This window comes from Meleagris gallopavo, chromosome Z (assembly GCF_000146605.3).
Source record: "Meleagris gallopavo isolate NT-WF06-2002-E0010 breed Aviagen turkey brand Nicholas breeding stock chromosome Z, Turkey_5.1, whole genome shotgun sequence".
NCBI lineage: Eukaryota > Metazoa > Chordata > Aves > Galliformes > Phasianidae > Meleagris > Meleagris gallopavo.
Window position 1 is genome coordinate 51,955,695 of NC_015041.2, and position 10,740 is coordinate 51,966,434.

At 37.0% G+C, this 10,740-nt stretch overlaps 1 protein-coding gene across 1 annotated transcript in view; it reads left to right on the forward strand.

Moving 5' to 3' along the window:
• MCTP1 (multiple C2 and transmembrane domain containing 1) overlaps positions 1-10,740 on the forward strand; it is a 219,047-nt gene that overhangs the window by 130,090 nt on the left and 78,217 nt on the right. The gene's annotated exons all lie outside the window — the stretch shown is intronic.

Consider the following 10,740-nt stretch of genomic DNA (forward strand, 5'->3'; position numbering starts at 1 on the left):
ACTTTTTTGTCCTAAGAAGCCTTTCCAAAATTCCTGTTGGTGTCAAAATTGCTTGCTCCCAAAAGATAAATTTCAGGAATACAAGCATACAGATACAAGATTTATTTTTGATGCAGGGCACACACACGAGCCTTTCAGCTTTTCATTCCGATGAACAGGAAAGCGAATGAGATATACCAGACTGTTGTCATTCTGTTTTTCCAGAAGAAAAGCCAGACAGAAAGAAGAGCTATCTAAATCCTGTTTCCCTTTCCTGGTTTCCAGTAGACCAGCAGAACTGTGTGAGACTGCTGCAAATACATAGCAGAATTTGACCTTTCTTCAACAGTTTGTAATAAAAAACAAAATAAAAGGCTGTGTGCCAGGTTTGGAGCAGTAGGATAGGAGAGAAACATATATACACCACATCTTGGTATATATGACCATTGAACACTCCATCACCGACAGCAATTAAAAATCCCAGTGTGCTTAACTGTAGGAGTTGAGGAGAGATGCTGATATGGAAAATCTTGCTATCATCAATCCATGCCTAATCTAGCACTGTGATGACTTCTGAGGTGTGATGTGTTTGGCATATTGTGTGCTTGCAAGTCTGATGCATGGAAGGAGTGGGAATGTTTATATGTTTAATAATTTCCCCTAGTATTTCTTTTTGATGTTTACTTTCATTTTACCTCCTTCAAGAGTGAATATTTGCTGAATCAGTTTGGTAGTGTGATTCATTGTGTGAGTGCAGACTTGGTGCCATTGTAGATAACATCACGTATGCTGCATGCCATCCAAGTGCTGTTCCAGGAGGGCACGTTTCTTAGTGTCTGTGTCACATCTGTGGTCACCTTCTCAGTGACTGGGATACCCACCCCAGATCATTGTAAATGGTACTATCTCTACCTCTAGGTACTTAAATTGAACTTACAGGTGTTTGTTTCATCTGCATATCTGTCATGGGTATGTATCTAGCTTCCACAATGAGTTTTGCATAATTATGAAGTGTTTCATCTCAAAAATTCCTTTGTACTGTGTAGAAATACTTCCATCATTTTGCATGCACAGTTGAGGTGAAGAGCCTTTATTGTTTCTCAGACAGGAAACACACAGCAGATGAAGGCACTGGTATCCCTACTGGACATTGCCTTAACTACCAGAATATTCTTCCCACTCATTTTACTTGTCTCACTTCTCAGAAGACCGACAACTGTGCTGTAAACTATTTGCTTATCAGAACTTTTAAAATGCTGTTAAAGCTCAATTCACTAAAATGAGATAAAAAATTATAGAAATTAAGAAAAGTGGTTGCCATCCTACATTTAGTTGTTATCCAAAAAGATTTTAAATCATGCCTCAGTTTCTTCTCCAAGCAGCAACTTAAGCAGAAGTGGGAGGATGGTTGGACTAGATGATCTTGCAGGTCGTTTCTAACCTTGCAATTCTATGATTCAGAAAACTAGCTAGCCAAATTATGTGATTTGTAATCAAGCAATACCTTGAAATGATGTTGCTTTCATGAGCAACTAGGAGAGTTTTTGAATACGCAAAATCAAAAAATGGGAGAAATTGAGTGCGCAGATTTGCTAAAATTAATGCTAAATAAGAAATTGTAGGTATCAATATTATGTTAGTGATGTGCTGTTAGCAATATGCAGACAATATTGGGAAAAACTAGTATAATTTTTTTGCAGATGGATTTGGGAATTTTAACTTTTATCTTAATGCCATGCATATGAAGATAATGCATTGTGTGAGTGCAGTGGTTGATGGAGCACTTGCCTAGGGACCCAGAAGGGCTCCATAAGACACTGAATATGGTGCTGGGCACCCCTCTCTGGGTACCTGCTGGATCAGGAGTTGGGCTAGATGGACCTAGAGGTCCTGCCAACATTGGGCAGTCTGGGATTTTGTTGTGTGTAGCCTCCATTGCCTCTAACTGCTGAAGACAAGTCAGGTAACAATTCCCCGAGGTTTCAGCTGCTTAGTGTTTCTGGAAGAGTGAGTTGCAGGATGGTAGCATCTCATTGCATGGCAGCATGACCATATAGGAGCTCCACTGCAAGCAGTCATCATGTGCTCTTGTTGTCTCTTTCTTCTTGAGTGTTCAGCATTCTACTGAATGAAAACAAATTTTTATTTTAGGAATTTTTGTTTTTGCTTAAAATGAAAGAACTGTGGTTAATAATGTCAACTTGGCTAGACTTTGCAAGAATTAAAATAATACAATGTAGTACTTTATGAATGGTTTCAGTGTAGCAAAAAAAGGCAGAAACTAGATGTCATATAGCAAGAGAAGTTCAAGTGAGGGAAATCAAACAGAAAAGCAGTGTTTTAAAAGCTTCTGAAAACAGCATGCAGTAGGGATAGAAAAACAGCTTGTTCAAAAATGAAGCTACCAGTTTCTTCCTTAAGGGAAGCTGAAGTTCCTTTGTTAGTAGGCATGTAGATGGTAGGTACAAACATCTGTCTTTGGGTGGAAGAATCAAGAGCAAGTAAAATATTTTCAGTGTGCTCAGTTTTACTGGAGAGAAAACACTTCATAGTGTTTCAAATATACGTAATTAAGATGTTTGTCCTGCTTTCGTTGTTTAGCATGCAATTTTATAATTTTGATTTTGATTGCAGAAACTGAAATCCATGCAAAAAAATGAAATAAAGAACATTAATCAGAACATAAATACCTTGCTTCTGCTAATGCTGCACCTGCTGAATGAATAACAGTAAGTGGTCTTATTGGTGTTGTAAATAAAGCCTCAAAAGAAATACACTCTTAAGTAACAATTGTAAAAATTACCCAGGAGGCTTTACAGCATATTCCTGAAATGGGACAGTCTGCTACTCACAGCTTTGTCCTACATTTTGACAAAAGAGTGTTGTTGCATGCTTCCCGTTGGTTAGTAGAATAAGGGAGGTGATAGGTACATGTGACACATGGTATCCAGAACTGGCATGGAGAGTGATCTGTTCCCCTTGGGACAGTGAGAGACTGTTGTGACAGAAGTTACCTGAGAGCCATCATTTCCAAAACCTCCGTGCTTCAGGCCTGAAAGTTAATGTCTCAAGGTGATGCTGCTCGGCTCCTCCTAGCTCCTCTTATACTGAAAGTGGCACACACTCTTCTGCTGTTCCCTTTCTTGCAGTGACTGTGCCTTTCTCCTCACTGTAAGGTGTCCTTCCCATCCAAAAAGCTTCATTTTTACTTGAACTCCTTTACGATACATGTAGCAAAGTCCTATGAAACACTTGGACAGTTATGACTAACATGAAAAACTCCTTGTTTTCTAGTTAGAGAAACTTCAGTAGAATGGATAAAAGCAGTAGTATTAGACAGTGCCCTTTGCTTTGGGCAGTGTGTGTCTGTATACAGAGTAGACCTTGAAATTTCAGGTGGGTAACCCACTGAAGAATGGTCTATCAGGAGAATACTTAAGTTTAGAAATTTTCATTTTTATTCTCAATTGGGCTTGAGGTGTACAGCACATTATTTACAGTTTACTCTGGTTAATCTTTGTTTCTATGCAGGTGTTCTCTGAAGCTGAAGAGCTAGTATTAAATCCCTGCTATGAAGAAAGCCTTTATACTTAATATTTTCTTTAATATTTGCTTAAATTTCTTAATTTAAGGCCAGGCTAATGGTTGTAAAGAAAGTCCTGCTTAACCTTAGCAGCCTTAACCATTGGTAAAGGTTGGGTGTTAGTTATGGCCTGCCGATCATGTTAGCTTTATACACTGGTTCCAGCAGATACAGATTTTAAGGGTTTACTTTTCAGTGATGAGAGATTGATTGGATTGTCACAAACAGAGGGCTGTGAGGCGGAGGCCAGAGATCAATATGTCCTGATCTGGTGGGTGGCAACCCTACCCATGACCTGGAACTGAAACTGGATAGGCTTTAAGGAGAGGTGAAAGCCATTTTGTAATTCTGTGATGAAAGATAGCAAGTGCTTTCTGAAGAAACAAGCACTGTAAAATAAAAAAAAAAATGCCACTGATCTGCAAAAGCAAAAAACAGTTGTCATAATCTAGTCTTGTTTATTTTACCTTGACTACTGCTCTCACAGCTACTGCTAACTGTAAAGTTATCTTTTAAAACTGATATTATGCAATGGGAACTTCTTGGGCAATTAGTGTACAGCACCAAGTGAATAGGAGACATGATTTTCTTTCCACAGCCGTATAGTAGCTGTGATTAGATGAGCCTGAATTCCAATTCTAATTGACTGGCCTCTGTAAGTAGACACTGCTCATTAATGAATACAGACAAACTCTTCCTAACCCTATTAAGGAAAAAAAGAAAGGTAGCAAAGAATTGTGCTCAAAAAGGAGTAAAATTAATTCTGGTTTGTTATAGTGAATATATATATTTTGCATTCATTGTTTGCAGAAAGTGGCACTGGATGCCTTGGAAAACTATGATTAAAAAAAAAAACAAAAAACAATTCAAGCTAATATTTATGCATATTTGTGTTTCTCTACTCTAAGTATGTCTCTGCTAAATATAACTTCAGAGATAAACTTATTAAGCTGGAGGTAAATCTCTGCTTTAATAGTAGCCAGATCAGTAGTAATGCAGGAGATTTTGCTGTTTACTTTTATTTCTTATTCTTCGGATATATGAATGTGTGGTGTCTGGTTGGAAATGCTCTTTTCTGAACTATTCTCATTTTAATAAAGTCAACTTGTATAATATTTCTGTTCTTTCTCTGCATCTCATGAGGTCTCTTTCTTTCTGATGCTCATTTTTAAGGCAGAGGGAAAATCTCTTCTTTATTGTAGACCAGATGGCACAGGTGTACAAATTTGGGAGCCTACTTTCTTATACGAAGTTCTTCAATTTCCAGGAAAAATGTATTTTTAGTGATCAAAAGCATTGAATTCCTTTGAAGATAGGTAATCAGGACTGTAAAGGCTACTTTTAATGATTATTAAAGTTTTAAGAAAATGGATAAAGAGCAGTTGTATTTGTTTGCTACACAACATTCTTTTTGGCCTTTTCCATAAAGTTCCACTAGTGCTAGCAGATGCTGTATTCCTTTAACATGACTGAAGGAGTTAAAGGCAGATATTTTTAATATTTGCCACTGTCTTAATTATTACTTGCTAAAGGCACCACTGTTAGCAGAAGGATTATGAGTTAATAAAAATGTCACAGTATTAGTATATAAAACACAATTTAATTTTCCCAAGATAATGATTAACAGCATAAGGCCATATTAAGAACATTCAACGCCTGTTCCCTAGATGTGCTTGATTTTCGTATTTTAGGAAGAGTATCATAATTTTGTAACAAGTAAGCATAAATATTTTGGAGGAATTTATCTCAAAGATCAGGCAACTAATGAAATCTCTTTTGAGCTTGTTTGAGCTTTGTTTTTTTTTATTATGTCACTGCATTCTTAGCATTACAACTTGCAATCTGAGCAGTGTTAGGGTTTTTTTTGTTAGTTATTATTATTTGCTAGTGCATCTTCAGTGGAACACATTAAAAATAATTTATCCGCCACAGTCTGTTATCTAAGGCATTTGGAAAACAACTGAAGTACACCGGTAGTCACCATTATCTAGGCGTTCTTTTCATGTACAGGAACCAGTTTGGGTGCAGGTCAGTCCCTTAACCTTTCCAGACATTGCTCTTTGTCCCCAGCTGTGCCCAGTTTTATGGGGCATCTGGGTTACGTTGCTATGAACGAGATACAGGTCTGGAAGCTATCGATGCGTTGAGAGCTGCAGCCCCCTGAAGTTATCTACCCGGGTGCCCTCCCGCCACGCTACCTGAGCGCTCGCAAGCTGAGCCGTGTCCCATTCAGTGCTGCAAGAACAGGCCCATTGTCACTGCAGGAATCGTTTGTGTCCGGGAGAAAATTATGCCCGCTCCACTTCTGAATGAAAGACAAGGCTGTTGTTACTCTAGGGATATTAGGCCTCACTGCTTTTCTGAGAAAACAAATTTGCTGTAACTTTATCTGTAATTTAGTACTGAATGGGTGCAAACAGGATCTACATGGTATAGAATGCAAGGCAGAAGTAAGGGTTTGTTAAAGCCATGAAAGGGATGTGTAACCCTTATGTTTCCGAAAGCAGCCTCCTCCGGGGCCGTGGGTTATAAAGGAGGAACCTTTATAACCTTTGCATTAGACAGGTTTAGTCCTTACTTTAAAAGCGCAATTGAAAAAACAAGGCTTCTCTTTATGCAGTGAATTCAGCAAAATTGCAAGTTCCTGAAATTGAAGGCACTTACTTTGCCTTGACCAACAGCCTTCTTGGTGAATGACTGCAGTTTAGACTACTCAAGTTGTCATGGGGTTTTGTGTTTTTTTGTGTTGCAAGATCGTTATTTTTCCCTTTCTCTCACTAAACGCAGCAGAGCATTCTTATTCTCAAGCTCTGCTTTCTTGAACATGTGATGTCACAATGCTTAAATAAAATGTCTCTTTTATTGGTTCATTCTTGATGATCAACCTTCGATAGGAAGTAACACTACTAATTGTTTTAAACCTTTGTCCTGAGGAGCACTCAACCCTTCCAAACGGTGTTAGTGAAGCTGTTGCACACCAGCCAGAGTGTTTTATTCCAGCAGCCTTACTTTCACAGTTGTGTACTTACTCAGTGCTTTACGTCCTGATTAAGTGGCAAACGTGCAAATTGTTTGCTTCACATTCTTCCTTTCTCTCTTTTTTTCCCTTTTATTTAATAATATAAAAAAAAAAAATCCAGTTGTAGGAGCTTGATCTTACTGATTAGCAAAGTTAAAGTTAAGAACTTAATGTGGTTTCTAATCAGCTGGCAGCTGTCATTGGTGAGTGACAATGTAGTTAATCTCCCCCGACATACAGCCCTGCTCCTCCATTCTCCCAAAAGCAGGGAAAGCCACCTCCAGGCACACTCCCAACCCAGGCTGAGAGCAGGCAGTGAATGTCTGACCCCGGGATCTGAACCTGGGAATCTCTGGTTAGTATGCTTCGTTGCCTCCAGATCACTGCTCTCACCCTTCTGCTCCTTTGCTTAGAATCTCTAATATGCCTAATTTAAATTAAATTATTTTAATTAAATCATTCAACTATTTCTCAAAGTGCAAGACAGTTAGGAACTCCAGATGACTATGTTTAAAATCACATGTTGTGATTTGACCAGCCTGAAGTTAGCCAGCCAAAGATGACTGTAAATTCTGGCACAGGCGAAGCAAACTGTGAAAGGATAGTCACAAATTAAGTGGAACTAAGAATCATATCGGTTATCCTTAAACATGCACACCACAGCTGCATTCCTCCTGGTGTTTTTTTTCTTGACATCGTGCCACACACACCGGCTTCACAATTTTCAGAGGAGGCAAAGGGCTGAGCAGGCTGTGCAGGGAGTTTGTGATTTCTGGATGGAGATAAAGCTCCTCTTGATTTATTTCCTGATTCGAGCAGTCCTGTAATTTGCCAGTCAAAGATTGTAATGAATTCTCTGCTGCATCCCCGGTCAGAATTTGTCACAGGTAGCCCCACGACAGCTGATGACAAGGCATTGTTGTACAATCAGGCTGGTGTTTATTTTATTTTCCCTGGACACCCCCCTTTTTCTCTAACTTCTCTGTTTGTTTCCTTTCCTGCTCCCCTAAGATACAGAAAACAATACAAACCCCAAAAGCTGAAGAATTTTAATGCAGGAGGAGTGCTTCAAAACAGTCTGTGCTCTGAAACGTAGTTACGGACTAATTAAATTCTGTTGTCTGCCTGGCAGAGACAAATATGGCACTTTGCGAGACCACTTTAAGGCTTCAATGTTTGAACCAACACCCCCCATACAACCCTGAAGTACAGGACTACCTGGTTGTTCTGTGATGGATCTAGTTTCTGCTGGCTTTTGATGTTTAGAACTGATTGTTGAAAATAAAATATACATTGGTTAAAAAATGACAGATTGTTTCTGGGGGCGTTTTCAATGTTCACCTTTATGATAGTTGCATTTTTTTAAGTTAATGCAGTTTAAAAATCATTTTAAGTTTTCCAACACAAAGAAAAGAAATGAAATATTGGATTCGCAAACAAAAGCTTTATTGGTTTATGACAAGTAATCCATCTTTTTGCATTAGTGTAGCATCCTACCCCAGATTATTTTTCATAATTGATAATTTGTGAGTCATATATTTGTTATCTATTCTTTCATGGGTTTCTAAATAGTGAATGATGTCAAAGGTCATTGAGCTCTCATAAAGAAATGTTTTTATTTTATATTTCAAGTTTGATTGGTATTCAGAAGAACTTTTTAAACATTTCAGGGAAGAGTACAAGGAAAAAAATATTAGCAGTTTCCAGGTCGAAAATTTATGCTCCATAATATTACGATTTGAAGAAAAAATGAATGTTAAGGTACAAATTAAGTACTGGAGCCATATATAAATGCTTAACCGGAGTTGCTTCGCATTAGTAGACTATTAGATAAGTATCATAGAGGTTAAGCTTTAGAAGTTAGAAAGACAGACATTGCACGCGTATACAGCAAAATTAAGAGTGATATTTGTATGTGGCGGATTCATTTTGATTTTTCCTTTTCAGAAACATTTTTACTACGATCAAAAGGCTTTCCTTTAGCCGTAAAATAGAGGCAGGAGGATGAGGACTGGTGTTCAGTCATGTGTCACCTCCATTTCTTTGAGAAATATAATACTGGGGTGAATTAAGAAAATAAGGAAATAAAACACATATTTTTGTGTAAAATAATAAAGGGCAACAAAAATGACATTACATGTTTTGATACAGTAGTGCACCCCAGAAAAGTAATAAATAAAAAGATATGGGCTTATGATACAAAATTTAGTTAACCTAATGAGACAACTAGTAGGAACTTTTCCCTTTATTACTTTTTCTCCTGCAGCCCATGAACATTACCACAAACTGTGCTCACAGAGCTTTCTGATGCAATTAAAAATTGGGAGAACAGAATAAAATATGAATATGTTCAATCACTGGGAAAGACAATTTAAAGTAATTTACAGATAACTATATAGGAGGCATAAAGTATTTTTAAGTAAATTAAATATTAATTTCAGAGCAAATTTGTTATGAATATACTATTACAGCTTATGTAGTTCTGTCTTCAACATTCATTAAAATGTACTCTGAACAGTTTAATCGTACTGAGACATTTCTATTAAAAATGATTCAGGATTATCCTCTTAATTGAAATAGAATAGTACTCATTTAATTCTGATGTAATTATTTTAATATAGATTATATATCTATATGTCACTAGAATAACATAAACAAAGTTTTCCCAATTTATTCAAATGAGGATAGAGTAGCTGGTAGTTTTTGGTAAAGCTGTCCTCAAACTTTCATCTGAAAATTATCAGAAATTGAGTATTTTGCAAAATGTTTTGAACTTTAAATCAGTAACGATATTAGCAGGATCAGTATTTTTTCTCCTACGTTGTATTTTAGCTGCCTAAGAATAGAATCATCGAATCATAGAATGGTGCTATGTACAGCTGATAAGTGCTGTACGTATCCTACTATAGCACAGATCAGCGCTGTTGTTTTCTTCTCTGTGACTGTGTTTTGTTTTTTGTTTTTTTTTTTAGTGAAAGCTTATATTATATGGTTCTTCTTTTTTTTCTAATACATTTTCTTGCCAAGGTGTGAGTGCTTAATAATCAATCCTAACTATATCAGAGGCATACTTTAGATGTTCTGTTCAGCTGGAACTGTAAAACAGAGCAATTCTTCGGCTCTTCAGATTATTTGTCTCATATTCCCTAAATATTTAAGACAATAGAAACTATCTTCATGTTTAGTCCCAGAAAAGTATGCAGGACTTGGAAAAATGGGTGCAAAACGCACATGATTTTAAAATAACCCCTTTCATTGCATTGCAGGGATATTAAAATAAATCCAATCGTACTTCTGGCTTCGTGATGTTCTTTTGTCACTGAGGATATAAAAAATACAGACTTCAAATACAGAAGTGCCGAATTCTGTACCTAGAAGGAAAAATATCTTCAGTTCTTTCTTTATTATGTAATATAAAATGCTTTTATACTATTTCGGAAAATGATCCCCCAAACTGGGGAGCTGAGAGGGGGGGGATGGAAGGGAAGAAAGGAGAGACAGAAAGGATATGATGTTTTATTAAAAACCAGGACGTACTTTTGAGTTGCACGGTTGCTGGATTCTCAGCTGAACATGAACATAAGACAACGCTGCTGCTACTACTTTGTATTTATCAATTAGATGAGTACAGCAGTGATGTCTGCAGAGTACAACACGCATTTCTGGGCTCTTGTCCTGAAAATTTAAAAAGCTGTGCAATTAAATGTATACCCTTAATTTTGATTCCTATCAGTGTTGCTGTCCCAGGAGTAAATTTGCATCTGTATGTTAAGGTATTTGCTTTATTTGACCTACATATGGAAGAAGAACATGTAAAAAGAAGCAGGAAAGAAAAAGCATACACTTAGATTAATGAAGTTTCCCACGCATCTCTTCATTATGTTGAAAATATTGGAAATACTGCATTTAGACTATTGTAATTAATTCTCAATGCAGTTGCACTGCACTGAATAAAGCATTGATTCACAAGAGATATATAGCAGTAGTATATTCAATACAGTACGAATACTTACTGCCGACCAACATAATGCATTTGCAAGACTAAGCACTGAATCTTGATTTTTGGATAGTTGCAGCCAAAATTGCTTGTCAAAAATGTATGTCTGAAATGTGTCTCAGTAGGCTTTAGGTTTTATGTAACTTCAGTGGATTAAAAAAT